Source organism: Myodes glareolus, chromosome 3 (genome assembly GCF_982192425.1).
Source record: "Myodes glareolus chromosome 3, mMyoGla1.1, whole genome shotgun sequence".
NCBI lineage: Eukaryota > Metazoa > Chordata > Mammalia > Rodentia > Cricetidae > Myodes > Myodes glareolus.
In genome coordinates this window covers 29,760,121-29,779,579 of record NC_142028.1, presented here as the reverse complement: position 1 = coordinate 29,779,579, position 19,459 = coordinate 29,760,121, and positions in this window count along the sequence as shown.

Sequence of the window (19,459 nt, the reverse complement as noted above, 5' to 3'; positions counted from 1 at the left end):
GCACATGCCTCTAATCTCAGTACTCCAGAGGCCGCGGAAGACTGATCTCCCTCAGTTCCAGACCAGTCAAGGCTACATAATGAGACTCCATCTCAACAAAACAACAACAAAGCACATGGCATTTGACCACCTTAACCTTTAAAAGTGAACCAAGCTCACTGCATTAAAGTGCATTAAGAATATTGAGTGTGTGAGGTGGGAGTGCAGAGATGGCTCCTCAGATAAAGTGCTTACTGTTTTCCCAAAGAACTTGAGTTCACAGCCCACCAGAACTGGGGTGCTGGAATAAAAACTGTGGGGTAGGGTATGGTGGCACATGCTTATAGTCCTACTACCTGGGAGCCAGAGGTGGGACGATAGAGTTTGAGGCCAGCCTAACTACATTGTGAGCTCAAGTTGAATTTGGTTGCAGTCACCACGATTATTCCCAATCCACCACCATCCCCACCATCACCAATGCCGTCACCACCACCATCCCCACCATCACCAATGCTGTCACCACCATCCCCACCATCACCAATGACGTCATCACCACCATCCCCACCATCACCAATGCCATCACCACCATCCCCACCATCACCAATGCCGTCACCAATGCCTCCATCCCCACCATCACCAATGCCGTCACCACCATCATCCCACCATCACCAATGCCGTCACCACCACCATCCCCACCATCACCAATGCCGTCACCACCACCATCCCCACCATCACCAATGCTGTCACCACCATCCCCACCATCACCAATGCCGTCATCACCACCATCACCACCATCACCAATGCCGTCACCACCACCATCCCCACCATCACCAATGCCATCACCACCATCCCCACCATCACCAATGCCGTCACCAATGCCTCCATCCCCACCATCACCAATGCCGTCACCACCATCATCCCACCATCACCAATGCCGTTACCACCACCATCCCCACCATCACCAATGCCGTCACCACCACCATCCCCACCATCACCAATGCCGTCACCACCACCATCCCCACCATCACCAATGCCGTCACCACCACCATCCCCACCATCACCAATGCCGTCACCACCACCATCCCCACCATCACCAATGCCGTCACCACCACCATCCCCACCATCACCAATGCCACCATCACCATCCCCATGGAACTCTTTCCTCATAAAAACTGAAACTCTGCTCCTGACTCCATTCCTAGCCTGTGGAATTCTACGAATTTCTTGATGAATTTGGCTATTCTAGGAGCCTCATATAAATGGTATTGAGTAATATTTTCTTTTTGTAGCTGGCTGAGTTCACTTACTGTAATGTTCCCGACTGTCAGGATTGTTTTCCCTTGTAAGGCCAAATAATATCTCACTATATATACTTTAAGTTTTTATTATGATGCACAATAAAATGTAATTTACATTATCATCTGTTATGTATGTATATATTATTGAAATCATATCTCATTAGTATGTTTATATAATGTGTATGATTTAAATAAATAATCTGAATTATTTAATTATTTAAGTAATACTTAAGTAATTATTAAATTATTATTTTAATAATAAAAATTATTTAAGTAATAATCCAAACCACACTTCTTTTAGGTGAAGTATTCTGACATGTTCTTATTCTGTTTCTTTAAAAAACAATGCTGCCACAACCCTCTAACTTAATTTCATGACACACTAATGGGTTGTGATCCCTAGTTTGTAAATAATCGGTCTGTTTAGACAATGAAGTTATCCAGGAAAACAGCAAGACTTGGCGTGGAGTCGTGCCAAGGCTTTGAATGAATCTGGAGTGGCAAAGACTGCTCCATGCATTTGTCTTGGTGAATGGCCTGCAACTGCAGACCAATCTACTAAATTAAGTTCAAACTATCAGTTTGTATTAAGTATAAACAGAATAATTCAAGGCTATGCTGCCTTTTCCCGGTGGGCTGCAGCTGGCACGGGTCTTTTTGCATTGATTTATTCACTGCCTGTGACCATTGTTCTCCATTTTTCTACCTCCTTCATATTCCTAGGCTCCATTCTCTGCCCTGGGAATGGAGACTAGGATCCAAAGCAGTGATGGTGGCCTCCAGATCTCCCAGAATCCCCGGAGGTCTAGAATCCCCAGGAGAGGGGCAGTGTGTGTATTGGATGGTGGGGCAGGGCTGAGCCTCCAGGCTCCTTGCTTGCCTGTGCCTTGCCAAGAATAGAGTGCAGGTCTTGGGAAGCACCCAGAATGAAGGACAGGCCTCCCACCCAGGGCGTGCAACAGGACTCCTGATGGTCCAAGATGTTCAGAGCCTTTCATCATGGCCTTCCTGGGTCACTGCTCTCTCAGCTGTCTGTTAAATATTAACAAACCAATGTCCCCAGGGAATCACCATCGTTCATTAGCTAATCCCTGTGGCATCTCACAGGGTGAGGTCAGGCCAGCCAACTTGTGAATAGCAGAGAAAAATTAACTGGGCGTTTATGTGTGTGTGTGTGTGTGTGTGTGTGTGTGTATGTGTGTGTGTGTGGTGGGGGCAGACCAGGGCGCCATCTGCATTCATCTGGCACCTGCTGCATTCTACACAGCAGTGACTGCTGAGGACGTGGCAGAATCTGCTTGTGACATGCTTGTAATAGCGGGGCAGGAGTGGTCACACTGAGCAATCTCAGTCGAGGATGTGGAGTGTGTTTGCAAAGGTTCAGGGATGAGGAAAAATTTGCCTTATTCAGAAAAAATGGGTCTGAGGTTGTTCCCGTCACAAGCTTAGAACTCCACGGGAGACAGCTAGGTAGGGACCAGATGGGGAGCTTCTCAGGATTTTGAAGAGACTGAGCAATTAAGCCAATGAGAATTGTAGAGAACCTCAGGCTGGGCCATTTGAGTAGTGACAAAATGTTTACCTTGAGAGTCCCTAGAAAGCTGAGTGGTACAGCCCTTACCTATCAGGAAGGAGGCCCTGGGTTCTAACCTCAGTGCCAGACAGAGCAGTGCTTCTCAGCTTCCCTCGGGCTGTGACCCTTGAAGATAGTTCCTCACGTTGTGGTGGCACCCCCAACCGTAAAATTATTTTCATTGTTACATCATAACCGTAATTTTGCTACTGTTATAATCGTAATGTAAATATTTGTGTTTTCTGATGGTTTTAGGTGACCCCTGTGAAAGCATCCTTTGATCCCCCTCAAAGGAGCCACGACCCACGAGTTGAGAACCGCTGAGATAGGAGAGGGAGAGAATATGGGGATTGGGGACCGTGAATATCCATAAGACACACTGATTAGCTTGGAGATTCAATGTACAAAAACTAAAAGATTTTATACAGCTCTTCTGTACATGGCACTCAAGGCTCTACCTGAGCAACGACTGCATTTTTATCCCTAGTAGAGGCCCAGTGAGGTGAAGAATGGTCGGTGACATCTTCATAGTTTGTTCCCGTAGTCCCAGCCCCTTTCCTTGATGAAGAACCTGAGAATTGAAGTGTGAGTAGTTTGACCTGGATGCTCTGGTCCAGGCCTAGGGCTTTCTATGCTACTCCCAGATTCTCCCCTCCAAGCCTGCTTCCTCTGCTTAGGCCTGTCAGCCCTTACTTGCTCCTGGCCTAGCTAGGAGAAAGGACACCTTGGGGTCCTCGAATGTGTTTCTGCAGAGGTAGCACTAGTGTCTGTGTGTCAGATGGGCATCAAGAGTTTCCTCTCTGAATGACTCTCTCCCCACTGCCAACCCGATGCCCTGGGATCCATCCCCAGCATCACGGACATTTTTAGAAGAAGACCATTAAATCTGACTACTGAGCCTGCCTGAAGGATTGTTTCAGCTCAGGGGTCAGGATCAGCTAGGGCAAGAGCCTAGAAAGCCCCTGTCTCAAAAGAAGAAAACAAACAAGAAGAAACAAGAGAAACAAAGTGGTTAAGGCTGGCCTGTTGTACTATGAGGAGCAGTCAGTATAAGGAATGTGGGATGGAGCCGCTGGCACAAAGGCATTGGGAGCCTCTGCTCCTCTGAGTCCTGGCTTGCCCATCTGCTGAGGGGTCCCAGACTGCTAAGACTGCCCCTTTAACCCAGGCCACTCTGCACACTGGACACCATTGTTCTGTACTGCCTAGAGCTGAGAAGGCGCCGCAGGGCATCCTGACCTAGTGAATGGCTATCTTTGGGAGCATTGCTTTCTCCTCTCAGGACAAGCTAATTTACGGCAGATCCAAATAGCTCCCATGGAAGCTGGTCTCAGGAAGGCCACATCTGGCCTTGGGCGTAATTCCAGGACAGGAAGTACTTCTTGAGGGTCTCACATTAGCTTCTAGCAGACAATCTCTGCTGTGGAAATCTATTTGAATACTGCCTGGCTCAAGGAGGTTGATTTTCGTTTCTGCCTTGTTTTCCTGTCCCCAGTTCTCCCACCTAAGTACTGATTCTCCTTCTCCCTGTTCAGTTGACACCGGCCCCGTATTTTAAACTGAATTAAGTTTTCACCTCTGCTCCCTCCCTGAGGTTGAGGGAGGAGACTGATTCTGAGGTTTAGAGAGAACACAGGCCACCCACATCCTCCTGCCTTAGGAAAAGGAGGAAAAGGAAACCGCATCCAAGAACACAGTGTGCTCTCTCTTTGAAAGGCTGTGTTGGTAGGTTCCCTTAGCCAAACAAGAACCCAGGAGGAGCCTGGAGTAGACAACGTGGACGAGGAAGGGAAGGAGTTGCGAGAAGCAGAGGGGCTAGATAGCGTGTGTAGAGAAGTTAAGTTTCTAGGTAGTGGATGTCTTTTGAGTCAGGTGGTAGGCTGGGAAATTCACTTGATTTCTGTATTTCAAGAGGCCTTGCTACTCATCAAGTCAGACAATTATTCTCATTCATTCAATAAGCATCCATAGACCTAGAGAGGGTCTGGAGAGAGGGCTCAGAGGTTAAGAGCTCAGGTGGCTCTTCCAGAGGTCCAGGGTTGAATTCTCAGCACCCACATCGTAGCTCACGACAGTCTATAACTCCAGCTCAAGGAGAATCAGACTCCTTCTGGCCTCTCCAATTACCAGGTGTGCCCACTGGGTACCGACACGCACAGGCAAAGTATTCATACACATAAGATAAAAGTTTAAAAAAAGTATTCACATACTCCCTCTACGGGTCAGAAGTTAGAAATACATAAATAACATGCATGGCTGAACTCCAAAGGTATCAATAGTCTAGTGGGAATTCACTTAAGAATTGGGGGTTACTGCAACCTAAGTAGGGGGAACTCTAAGTGTACAGACTGGGCCTGGGTGTGGGGGCACATGCCGTTTTAGGGTTTCTATTACTGTGAAGAGACACCATGACCATAGTCATTCTTATAAAGGAAAACATTTAATTGAGGTTTATAGTTTAGTGGTTTAGAGGTTTAGTCCATTATCATCACAGCAGGGAGCATGGCAGCTGGGAGGGGGGGGCGACGGACAGACAGGCAGACATGGTGCTGGAGAAGTAGCCATCAACAGGAAGTGGTTCGTCTCACTGGGCGTGGCTTGAGCATAAATGAGACCTCAAAGCCCACCTCCACAGTGATACACTTCCTTCAACAAGACCACACCTCCTAATAGCGCCATTCCCTTTGGGGGTCATTTTCTTTCAAACCACCACATACACTTTTAATTCCAGGTCCTCAGTAAGTGGAACAGAAGGAAATCATGTTCCAGGCTAGCCTGGGCTATGAGGCCATGTCTCAAAACAAAATCAGTCCTCCACAAGAAGGAGGAAGAAACAATAACAAGAATAACAAACCAACGGGACAAACAAAACAACAAACAAAAAAGACCAGAACAGAAAAGAAAAACGGAATGCAGACCCGAGAGCACTTAATCCACACAGGAGGGCAGGAGAGATTCAGGAACTCTCCCTAGCAGTGATAACTGAGCGGAACCCTGGACACGTTAGTCAGGTTCTTGGTAACGGGACATAATCCTGAGATAAACAATTCCTTTCCTTTAAAATGAGGAAGGGAAGGGGTGAGGGAGACGGCTTCGTCAGTACAGTGTTTGCCATGTAAGCTAGAGGACCAGAGTTCATGCCCAGTGCCCATGTTAAAAACCAAACCAAACCATCAAAAGCTGGGTATTGAGATGCGGGCAGGAGAGGTAGAGATGGAAGGATCTCTAGGGCTTGTTGGCCAGCCAGTCAAGCTGAATTTCCAAACTCCAACTTTAGGGAAGAGACTCTGGCTCAAAAGATAAAGTGGAGAGTGATTTTTAAAAGCCACCCAGTGTAGACTTCTAGCTTCTATATGTGCATACATACACACGTGCCCTTCTCCAAGCTTCTACATGTGCATACATACACACGTGCCCCTCCTCCAAGCTTCTACATGTGCATACATACACACGTGCCCCCCCCCCCATCTCCCCGCCACACAAATGGAGGAATGATCTATTTTGCTTTCAGTCCGTGGTTAGTCATCCCTGTTGCCTTTAAGCCTGTGGTAAAGCAGATCGTGGTAGATGTGTGTAAAAGAAAACTGTTTACCTCACGGTGGCCAAGAAACAAAGAAAGGGGGCTAGGTCTCCACTAGCCCCTTCAAAGTACATTGCTCTGTGCTGGCTAGTTTTATGTCAATTTGACACACTGGGAACCTCAACTGAGAAAACACTTTCATAAGATCCAGCTTTAAGGCATTCTCTTAATTAGTGATTGGTTGGGAAGAGCCCAGTCTATGGTGGGTGGTAGCACCTCTGGGCTGATGGTCTGGGTTCTATAAGAAATCAGGGTGAGCAAGTCATGAGAAGAAAGTCAATAAGCAGCTCCCCTGCATCAGCTCCTGCCTCCAGGGTCCTGCCTGCTTAAGTTCCTGTCCTGACTTCCTTTGCTGATGAACTACAATGTGGAGACACAAGCTGAATAAACCCTTTCCTGCCCAAGTTGCATTGGTCATGGCATCTCATCACAACAATAGTGACACTGACTAAAACATTCTCCAAAGACAGAACTTTCTCCAACGAGAGTCCCCTTCCTGAAGATCCCACCATGTCCCGATAGTACCACAGATCTGTAAACACTTGGGCCTTTGGATTCAGAGTTGGAAACAGATTCAGAGCCTAACAGGAAGGTTCAAGAAGGTAGTCTAGAAAGCAGGGAAGTCTTCCAGGAAGAAGAAGAACTCATTCAGAGTCCTAGGTTCTGAGAAATCAGAGTGGGCCATGGGGAAAACATAGTGAGCTTCAGGACTTGACCTTGGGTGTAAGGAGGAGGGGGCGTGGCGGCAAGAAATGAGACCAGATAGGCGAGCTGCTTTGAGAATAAGAACGAGACTGTGTCCTTGAAAGACTGTCACAGCTATGCCCACCCATGAATAATTGGTGGCTGCTTTCCTTGATGGAAGATGTGTCACCTCCTAGAGTCCCAGCTCAGGACCAATGGTGTGGGAGGTCCTTCTGTCTATGTGTTGCTTTCATTGGCTAATGAATAAAGAAACTGCCTTGGCCTGTTGATGGGGCAGAACTTAAGTAGGCAGGGAAAATGGAACTGAATTCTGGGAGGAAGAAAGGTGGAGTCAGGGAGATGCTATGGAGCCCCCGCCAGAGTCAGACAAGCCAAATCTTTGCTGGTAAGCCACTGCCATGTGGCAATACACAGATTAATGGAGATGGGTTAAATTAAGATGTAAGAATTAGCCAATAAGAAGTTAGAGCTAATGGGCCAAGCAATGATTTAATTAATACAGTTTCTGTGTGGTTATTTTGGTTCTGGGTGGCCAGGATGAACAAGCGGCTCTCCTGCAACAGACTAAGCTACGGGGTATGGCACAGGAATTGGGAGAAGGCAGGTGGGCAGAGGTGCTCAGCTCTCATGCGACATGACATTGAACCCTCAGAAAGACCAGAAGACCAAGGACTATGTGTTTTTCAGGTTAGAAAGATGTTCACTGGTTCTTAAAAAATAGCTATCTGTAGGATGGGGTAGGGCTTGCCTGTACACCAGTTGTATCCGGTGCATGAAGTGGGGGGTGCATGAAGTGGGGGCAGCACATTCTAAATGCCTGCTCAGGCAGTAGAAGTGGTGATATTGGAATCTGAGTACTCACTGTTAAACATCATGGCTCTCTTTGGAATCTTCTGGGTCTACTGTGTTGGAGGGAACAGGGAACCTACATGGGAGCCAGTTTGGTCATGAATGTGTAAATGCCAGCTCTTTACCCCGCCTTTTTTCCGGGGAGATAGGCCACCTGTGCAGCCTTCTGCTCCCTGCTTGTGAATGTTCGCTTTCCAGCATGCCGAGGGCTGGGAGACCAGGAAGGCAGAGACTGTCATTTGCTTTGGATGTAGTCCACATTGGCCTGTTGGAGTCGCACCGCTGTTTCCCAGAATTCAGATAAAAGGAGAAACAGTTCCAATGAAAGCACTGGGCAAAGCGTTCAATGTGCGCTTCAGTTTATCCCCACCCCAAGGCCCGGGTGGCCCTCGGTAACTGTCTTTCTCTGGTTCAGGGTCATCATCTAACTCCAAAGGTCTCCATCACTCTTTCGCTAGTCTCTCACTCCACCGTGCGCCTAATTTCTCTTTACTGGGCATTAATCTGGGGACGAAAAAAAGGCTACTGAAGCACAGTGTGCTTTAGAAAATAAAGATTTACTATTTGGATACGTACCTGCAGGAGTTTGTGCATGCCACAAGCAGACAGGTGCCCCGGGGAGGTCAGAGTGTGTGTGATTTCCTGGCACTGGAGGTGTAAGTGGTTGTAAGATACCGGGTATGGGTGCTGGTACCCAACCCGGGTCCTCTGCAAGAGCAGTAAGTGTTCTTAATCATGTGCCATCTCCTCACTCACACTGTGGGCTTTGACAGGAGTGATGCTTCGTCCCACACAGTGGTGTCACTCGCCTTGTGGAGATAGCACACACAGAAGCTGCCTTTCCTACACGAAGCAAATGGTGTTCCTGGGAGCTGTTCAATGCAGACACCTCGGTTTCGCTCCGAGACTCTAAAATGAAGCAACAAATCTGTTGGGGACAACATCGACTCAGACTAGATATTTAAATTTATGAAACAAATGACCCTGACCTTTTTTAAAAAATATTTTTTATGGTTTATTTAACTTTATTTTATGTCCATTGGTGTAAAGTGTCAGATCCCCTGGAACTGGATCTTCAGACAGTTGTGAGCTGCCATGTGGTTGCTGGGAATTGAACCCGGGTCCTCTAGAAGAGCAGTCATTGCTCTTAACCACTGAGCCATCTCTCCAGTCCTGACCCTGACCTTTCAAGTCTTATTGTTGGCCTGAGACCCAGGGTCAAATGTTTCATGTCTTCTCTCTTTCAAGATATGCCTACTCCCCCCCCCCCCCCTCCCGCCATGAGCATGTCTCTGGGCAGACAAATGACCTGGAAATGCCTTACCCCATCCTGACTCTGCCCCTTGTTTCAGAAGCTCCTCCCAATTGGAATGCCCCTACCTGGAGCAGTGGTTCTCAACCTACCGGCCGTGACCCTTTGGGGGTCGAATGACCCTTTCACAGGGTTTCCCTAAGACCATTGGACATATCAGATATTTACATTACGATTCATAGCAGTAGCAAAATTACAGTTATGAAGTAGCAATGAAAATAACTTTGTGGTTGGGGGTCACCACACATGAGGAACTGTAATAAAGGTTGCTGTGTTAGGAAGGTTGAGTGTGGGATTCCCCTCTGTATGCTGTGAATATCATTGGTTAATAAAGGAACTGCTTTGGGCCTATAGCAGAGCCATAGGGGAACAGAGCTAGGCGGGGAAAACTAAGCTGAATGCTGGGAGAAAGGAGGCAGAGTCAGAGAGAAACCACGGAGCCCCTGCTGGAGACAGATGCCAGAACTTTAGCCGGTAAGTTGCAGCCACAGCCACGTAGCGATACACAGTTTAATAGAAATGGGTTAAATTAATATCTAAGAGTTAGCCAATAAGAAGCTAGAGCTAATAGGCCAAGCAGTGATATAATTAATACAGTTTCTGTGTGATTATTTCAGGACTGAGCAGCCGGGAACCAACAAGCAGCCTCCTGCAACAGTGAGAACCAGCGTTCTAAAGCACACAGTCAGTGGAGCTTCAGCTAGGCCTTCCTTGCCAGCCCAGTTCTGAGACTCCACATCCTTCCTCTGAACTCCTCAAAAGTCTCCTTCACTCAGCCAGCACAGGTGGCACCACATCAGTGAATTCAGTGGAGGCCAGCACAGCACGCGTGTGCAGTCCCAGGGTTGGTGAGGGGGAGGCAGGAGGACTGCACATCAGTGAATTCAGTGGGGGCCAGCACAGCACACGTGTGCAGTCCCAGGGTTGGTGAGGGGGAGGCAGGAGGACTGCACATCAGTGAATTCAGTGGAGGCCAGCACAGCACACGTGTGCAGTCCCAGGGTTGGTGAGGGGGAGGCAGGAGGACTGCACATCAGTGAATTCAGTGGGGGCCAGCACAGCACACGTGTGCAGTCCCAGGGCTGGTGAGGGGGAGGCAGGAGGACTGCAAATTTGAGGCCAGCCTAGGCTGAAACTGAGAAACTGTCTGAAACACTCAACTCAAAGGTTGGCGATGAAGCTTGGTGATAGAGTGTTTGTCCAGCACACACGAGGCCCTGGGTTTGGTCAGATAGCACAAAACCAAAACCAAACCAAACTGAAACAGCTATGGCTTCCTACAGCCCTCAGAGGAGAGGTTCCTGCCATTTTGAGGCCATGGGCCTTTTGATCCCAAACTCCTTTGCAGCAGCAGCAGGCTCTCCGTGTTCATCTTGACCCCAGGTTCTGTATTGTTAGCGGTTCCTTCTACTACAGAGCTCTCCCCAGACATCAGGATTACCAGGAGAAATCTAAAAGGATGGGAACCTTTTCTTTATATATATATATATTTCTCACATGTGTGTGTGCATGTGTGTATTAGTATATTATATATAATATAATACTAATATATAATATATGTAGTACTATGTTCTGAGTGGCTTAGAATAATGCCTGGCTCATGGTAAGTGCTTGGTCGATACACAGTGGCTGAAGGCACACATGCCACATTACCATGCACTGTCTTTTCCTTCCCTCTACCCCATCCATTCTTTCGTTCCAGTTTCTACTAAGCCTCGTGAAGGCATAGTTCTGATTTCTGCTTGCCACCTGCTGGTAGGCTCCAATGCTGCCCACCCAGGTGAGTGTGTTCATTAGTGTTTGCTGACAGCAGGAACGCAGGAGTGGTAGAAATAGCGCCTTCACGCCTTTCCCACCAGGCAGGCTCCACAGTCTCCAAGGCAGTAAATGAGTAACCCTTGCCCTCCTGGGATCTGTCTTTGCATTAGACAAGGTGTCAGTCGGCCCAGACTCTGAAATTCTCCTGGGCAGCAGGAAGGTCTTCCTCTGGTTTCCTCCTGCCGCCACCATCACTTTCTGAGCTGCTCACACTGGGCATCCGACGTTCTGCAAGGGGCCCTTTCCTCACTCATCTCCCCTGAGAAGGCTGTGCAACTGAACGGACTGCTTGACTCGAAGGAGATGTTCCCAAAAGATTTACAGAATCGTGACTTACTTCAGGCTGCTGCGTTCCAAACACTGGACAGACACCGAGGGATAGAGTTAAGTATTCCAAACTTACCTCATCCTCCTCCCTCTCTTAAGGGTGATTGTGCTGCTCCTCGTCCAAAGCCCAGTCCTTCTCCATATTTGGGAATCTGAAATGGGCACTAGGGGCACAGCCCTGTATCCTCTCAGTGTCTGCTGGGAGCTGTAGTTCTTCTGGTCAATGAGTGGGCTGTCCTTTCTCAAGGCTATCTACCAACAGGAACCCTGTGTCCACAGGGGAGATGGGAGGGTACCTGTCGAGGCCGGTTTGCTCTTTCAGCTCTGGTTTTGAGTAAGGTGGCACGCTTTCATAGTTCAGTTTGCTAACCTGTAAAATGGGAATAATTACCCCTCTCCTTTCCTACTTTTTAAATTGTTCGTTGGTAGGGCAATTAACCAGCATCCACGAAGCCCTTTGAGCTCATTCCAGCAAGGAATACCTTATAAAGGAAAATTGTTATCTCTATAGGGGAAAATATTAATTTTGATTGCCTAATGGCCTCCACAAACCAGCCCTGCCTACACATCAGGAAGACGCGGTTTAATCCCTCCTGTGCCTTCTGCCCACCCTGTATTTAAATGGTTTTCTTGCATCTCATTCTATCTTCTTTCATCATCTCCAGTTTCGTGTCCTCAAGAATAAGCTCTCCTTCCTCTCTGAAAAGAGAGAAGAACAAGTCTGCCCTGTGAGAAAAGCACAGGAAAGCCACGATGCAGAAGGACTGGCATCTGCTTAGGCAACCGCCGCTTCTGCTTCCTTCTTCCTACCAATGACGGCGTGCTCAGCAGTTGTGGGAGAGGAAGATGCTTCCACAGTCTGGGGGTGTCTGATGATCTGAGGAGAACTCACCCGTCTGGGGGACCTGAGAGTTTTGGTTCCTGGCTCTGTAGAGGCTGGAGGCTGCCATGGTGCGGTGGGACTGCAGTAGACAGCAGCCGAATGCTTAGAATCCTGGCTTCAAGACGTCAGGTCACCCACGTAACCCCTCTGGTCGCTGTTACTGTTCCTGGAAGAGTTGAGGTCACTATATATAGTAAAATGTTCTGGAAGATGCGGCCCAAGGTGGTATGAGAGGTGGTGTGGTTGGTAAGGTGCAGTGGTTAACAGCTAACAGTTAAAAATAGTTAGTTCTCATGTAGCCCAGGCTAGCCTCAAACTCTACAGAGCTGAGGATGACCTTGAACTCCTGGTCCTCCTGTGCCTCTATTTCCTCAGAGCTGGGGTTGCTGGCGTGTATCACCATGCCTGGTTTCTGCTGTGATGGAGATCAAGCCCAGGGCTTCATGCACGCCAGGCACACAATACAAACTAAGCAACACCTCCCCCTCCAATAGCAGGCGCTTTTTACACTGCGTTGAAATTCCCTCTGGTTTATCCACAGAAATTTAGTTGACTTAAGCCTAAATTATATTATCTGTAAGCTATAACTGAGACCAAGTGTGTAATGAACCTAGCACAGACCTTAGTGCACACTCAGGCTACGCTGACACAGCTATGATCCCGACTGTCATTGCAATGTTGATTATATGCTTTACCTTTGGTCAACTTGCCTGGTAACAGTCAAGTGAAATAAGGTCAGGGGCTGCAGGAATGGCTCAGTGGTTAGGAGCGCTGGCTGCTCTTCCAGAGGTCCTGATTTCAGTTCCCAGCAACCACAACCGTCTGTAATAGGATCTGATGCTCTCTTCTGGCCTGCAGGCATACATGCAGAATGCTCATATACATAAAATATAAATTTTAAAAATTAAAAAATTTGTCTTGTTAAAAATGTGAAAGTGTTTCTTAATTTGGAAAGTACTGCACAAATGAGTGGGACTGTCAGCATTCAATAGAAGAGGAGAAGTAGAGTTCTGGAAGTTTCCTTCTAGCTTCATGGCCACAAGGCCCAAGAATCTCTGGCTATTACTTAGCTACAGAGAACTACAAACACATACATCAGATTGTTAGCAGCAGCATTTTGGATTCCTTGTTTTAGATTGTGGGTCCTACTAGCATCCAACAGAGTGCTAACAAAGACTCCCATGACACACTGTGGGTGGGTAGATCAGGATGGGGGCATAGGATAGTTATACAGAATTTCACAGATAGACGTGTGTTCATTAAATGCTAAAAGTCACTTTGAATGGTGGGATCTCGTGTTATTATTCTCTTTGTACCTGAGAGATCTTGAGTTACTTTTACTTTGGGTACATTTCAACAAAGATGACGAAAAAGCAAAGGCCTGCAATTTCTGGACAGCTGAGTCTCAGGTGGAAAAGATGGAAGGAAGGGTCCTGTGTGCTCCTTCAGGTCTACTGAACGCTTCTCTAGGAAAGGAAAATGGTGTCTCTGGGATCAAGGAGGAGCTGTAGAAGATTATAATGACGGAAAGTCAGAGAGAGATGGGGACCTTTCTAGACATCCCTGGAGCAGGGGTGGGGCGGCGTGTGCGCCCTGCTCCCTCCCTCCTGTTTGCTTCATGGGCTGTGATAACATGGTGGTTTCAGTCAAAGCCTGTGTACACACGCATTTCCTTGTTTGCTATGGTAACATGGGAGTCCTGTTTTTCTACCTCTATTCTTTGTGGTCCCTTGGATCCCGGCTGTCAGAGAAGAGGACGCTGAACTCGCCCACACGTTCACATGGCCCCCATAATCAACCTTTGTCCCGAGGGATTAGGGGAAGGGTGTGGTGTAATATGCCACCGGTGTCTGCAATGTTGGAGCCAGAAACCCAGGAGCAAACATGCTCCTCAGCAGGATACAAAATGGAAGGGATGACAGCAATGTGCCTACTGTGCATGACACCGTACTCCCCAGAGAACTTTCCATAGGCAAGTCCGTGTGTGCCTGGAGACAGCTTGCCTGTGGGGATCCCATTCCCTACTGAGAACAAGAAATGTGGGGGCTGGGAAGGCTCTTTGTTGTACACACACACACACCTTCGGGAAGAGCCCAGTACAGTAGCACTTTAGCACCAAAAGCCCTCGTGGCTGTGCTCCCCCCACCCCCGTGGTCAAGCCACACAACTCCAGTTGCCTTGACATGATGGTGCCTCCTAGAGGTGTGCCGAGAGGATCCTAGGTGGCTGATTTTCCTGTTGCCTTGGCTGTACAGAAATAAAACCAACAAGACTGGAGTTTAGTTGAGTAACCTGTAACTTTGAATTGAGCAGAACTATTATTGGAGATCTATCTGTCTGTCTATTTACCTATCTAATATATATATTCTCCAGACCTCTGTGGTCTTCATCATGTTAATCTCCAGTATTCCATCTTGTATCACCTTACTGAGCTCCATAAGCAGTTGCCCCAGCCTCAGTTTCCTTCACTGTAATACACAGTTTCTTTCAACCCCAAAACTCTCCGGGTCAGAGCTACAGGCTTTATTAGGTATTTCCCAGAAAACAAGAAAAAATTACTCCAGAAAGGGCACTGAAAAATCACTCGTAGGCAAGAAGGCAGGCTGGGGTGGCAACATTTGGGAAATATTAAAAAGTCCCTTCCTTGGGAATTGGAGAGATAGTTCAGTGGTTAAGAGCACCGATCTTTCTACCAGAGGACCTGGGTTCAATTCCCAGCACCCAGATGGCAGTTCACAGCTGTTTGTAACTCCAGTTCTAGGGGACCCAACACCCTAAACCAGACATACATGCAGGCCAAACACCAATGTATATAAATTTTCTAAAAACTTCCTGCCTGTCTTGCTACAGCCAAGTTGGTTTGAGTGCCTGATGCTCCTGCCTCAGCCTCCTGAGGGCTGGGGTAGAGCTGGGCCGGGTGGGGCCCGATGCTTTTTCATTGCTGTCCAGCCAGGGTGCTCCAACATGAGGATGCAGTGGTGAGAACCATTTGGAGAGGTTCCTCCAGGGCTCTGCACGCCTACTGTTTTGTACCATGTTGAGGAGCACGGGGATCCAGACGTGAGTGAGATCCGACCTTCTGAGAAGGGTTTCTTGGTGAGCACCTCAGGTGGATAAAGAGAATTATAAATAGTGTGTGTGTGTGTGTGTGTGTGTGTGTGTGTGTTTGTGGTGTGTCGTGTGGTGGTGGTGTGTATGTGTGCGCATGTGACAGATTCACATATATAACCCTGGCTGACCCAGAATTTGCAATGTAGATCCAACTGGCCTCAAATTCAGAGATCTACCTGTCTCTGCCTCCTGAGTCTTTGGATTAAAGGTGTGTACCACCGTACCTGGCTTATTAATGTCTCTTTGTATGTTTGTTTGTTTTTATTGGTATTGGATATAGAATAGCCAAGGAAATGCTGGGAAACCTGTTGAGTTGGAGCTTTGCCATCAAAGACAAGGATTTGGAGCTGAGGCAGAGTCTAAGCGTTAGCAGAAACAGTAAGCAGGAACAACAACAAGAGCAGCATTTTAAAATCAAAATATAATGGCATCCTTTCCCTCTACTCAGTAACAATGTGATTTGCTTTACATGGTTGCTGCCAACACAAATAATACAAGCACCTGGGTTTTAAAGAGCTGGCGTTACATCCTCGGTAAGAAGGAGACTCTGGGACCTGAACGCCTGGCTTCTGTCCTCTGCTGTGTATTCATTCTAGGGCCTTGGCAAGTTACTCAGCATTCTGTATCTCACTGTCTTTATCTACAAAATAAGGATGACACAGAACCCACGTCACAATGCTGATTAAGATAAGTAATTTTAGTTATCAAAGATGCCTTCAGTACTCTAAATAGCACCCAGCATAGAGTCAATGACATGCCACATAAACTGAGACATCATTATATTGATGTCCTGTGAAGGAGGATTATACAACTATGGTGATCACTTTCTAAGCACAGAGTTGAATTCCCACTGCCTCTAAAAGGGGAGAAGAAAACAGGAGCATTGAGTTCTCTGAACATTCAGCCTCAGCTTGATCAAAAAGCCATAAAAATACCTGGAAGGTCTAGAACCAGGAGGCACGCCCTTGAAGTCTTGGGAAAGTCTTCTCTCCACCCTGCCCTTACTTACCTCTCTGGCTTTCACCAGGTCAAAAGTTCATGCTTAGTGGGATCTGTTGCCTGTGGAACATTGGCACAGATAACCTAAGGCCCAATGGTTGACTGGCACTGGTTTGGGAGGGCAGCTGTGGAGAGTTAACTGACTTGGAATGATGGGCCAGGCTGACCAGAGAGGTGAACGTTTCTGACCGCACGGAAGCCTCTAGCTAGAGCTGGCCTCTAGGCTGTAGATGTGTTTCGGCGCACAGATGGCTCTCCCAGTGTGCATAGAGCCCTGAGTGCAATCTCTACTATCATATAAACTGGGTGTGGGGACGTAGTAGTCCTAGCACTTAGGAGAAGTTCAATGTCATCCTTTGCTATGTAGTTCGTTCCTAAAAGTGTGATCACAAAGATTCCAGAGCCTGGGGGCAAGGAGCAGTCTGTTCCATACTTGAGCCTGAATTTTTGACACTGGTCATTAGCCTGAAGGATGCTATGGATTTGGAGGTTCAGTGAGCTATCCCAATCTCCTGATGCTCATAGTTGCTGTGTGTGGCATGTGCTAGTGTCCACGTCCTCAGAGAAGTCTGAGGCCCAGGAAAGTGGGGGTTACGTGGAGATGTCAGCTTTGTCACAGACAGAAGCAAGAATGTAACCAGTGCCTAACTTCTGTTAGGGGACCATTCTGAAGATACCTGCACATGAAGAGGTGCCCCAAGTTGAGTCCTAAAGGTGTCACATAGAAGGAAGAACATCACATCCCAGGCAGGCACTGGGAGCTGGGATGTGATGGGGAGACCGGTGTCTCATTCACTCTGCTGGTTTTTCCACAGTGAGATAATCCTACCAATACAGACACTAACCTGGGCCAGGTTTTGCAGACTGGGAGAACTGGGCTTCCTTCTACTCCTAGCTTCATTTCAGGGATGAGCCAATGAAAGGAAGACAGGTACTTTCCAAATGTCCTGTGTCAAGGGCCCTAAGTCAGGAAGAAATCTGGCTGGCGAGGTGTAGCCTGTCATACATGTCCACTCTCATATACATAGAACAGACTGCCTTCTGTTTGGGATTGATATATCTGCACTGGAGAAACTGGGTATACTCAGAAAAAGGAGACAGTGGGTCATGACAGTGGTGTGTTAAGGACTCAACTAGTGGACATAATTGCCAAAGGTTAGCTGTTAACATAGAGGCCACTAAGATGAAGTGAAACAAATAAATGAAGTACAAGCTTATTTTTATTAACATTTATTATGTGTATTAAATGTACAAAATAATGGGTTTCATTGTGATGTTTTAACACATGCATTTAGCACACACTGACACAATTTTATTTTTATGTGAGTTTTAGCACATCCCACTCCGGCTTTAAATAGCTTGACCTCATTCTGGTTACTGTACCACTAACTAGAGAAATTGCTGATAAGGAAGATTTTTAAAGGCTCTTCTGCCATCTACTGGACAAACCTGGAATAGTTACAATTTTGTTAAGACGTTTCCTGGCCTCAATCACTTTGCCTACATGTTTGTTTGTTTTTTTCTAAATTAAGATTGTGTGCGTGTGTGTGTGTGTGTGTGTGTGTGTGTGTTCTATCTTTTGTGGTTATTTCAGTTTGATTGTTTTTGGTCTGTGAGTGCGTGCACATAGGCCAGGGGTTAACATTGGGTGTCTTCCTCTATTGCTCTTCGATGTATCTTTTGAGATTGGGTCTCTTACTGAAACTGGAATTCATTAGTTTGGCTATCTTGGGTAGCCAGTAAGTCCCAGAGATTTTCCTGTTTCTACTTACGATGCCCGGATTATAGGCGTGTGCCACTGCACCTGTTTGGTTTTTGTTTGTTCATTTGTTTAATTATTATTATTGTTGTTGTTATTGTTATTGCTATTATTATTTAATGTGGGTGTTGAGAATTCAGGATCAGGTCCTCATACTTGCAACTGATGATCAGCTGAGTCACCAACTGAACCATCTCCCAGTTCCTGCTCTTCCGAGTTTTCAGGACACACTTTTAAACTCAGTTTGAGGGTTTGAGGGGCTAGAGAGATGGCTCAGAGGTTAAGAGCACTTGCTGCTCTTATAGAAGATCCAGGTTTGAGTTTCAGCACCCACATGGTAGATAGTTCACAAACATCTGAAATTCCATATATTGGGGATCCAAAATAGCCCCCTCTTCTGGCCTCGGCCGGCACCAGGCATGCATGTGATACACAGACATGTATGGAACAAAACTCCCATCCACATTAAAATTTTTAAAATTTTAATGAAGCTTTTAAAATTCTTTTAAAAATAACAACTCAGTTTGAGAAACAGATGAGCTGTTATGTTTTGTAACCCCATAATTATGTTATTACTAATGATCTTTATCCTTTAACGCTCAATTGGAGCAGAGCTGATGGGACATTTTGACAACCTCGGTTTATGCAACTCACACGTCGAGCATCTCTGCTTCGTTTCAGTGTTGGCTGCAGGGGAGTAAATGCTGTCTGTTGAGGAAGAAGTTCTCCTCACAATGATGCAGAGACTATGTTGGTCCCAGATGTGATGCTCCAAGTACTGACCCCCCAATAACAAGGGCCAGTGCAGAGCAAGCCACATTTTCTGTGTGGTCTGTCCCTGTCTCTGGACTTGCTGTTAGAAAACAAAGACAAAGGCATCTACGGTGCTGATCTCTCCATGGTCGCCCCCATCTCCCCATATCTTTCTCTTCAGTCTTTTACCATCTGACAGCACTATCGACTGTATTTTGCTTGCTTAAATGTATGCACGTACATGTGTATGTATATATTTAGAAACAGGGGTCTTGCTGTCTTGCCCAGGCTGGTCTCCAATTCCTGGCCGCAAAATAATCTCTGCATCAGTCTTAGGAGTAGCTGGGCCCACAGGCATGTATGCTCCTTTATTAGTAAGATTTGCCTACTTTTGTTGTTTGATTCCTTCCATTATGATAGAAGCTCCCCAAGGCTCTGTCCTTGATTTCTGTGGGACCCTCCATGTCTAGAACAATGCCTGCCACCAGCTAGTATCAAAAAGTATTTGTGGGG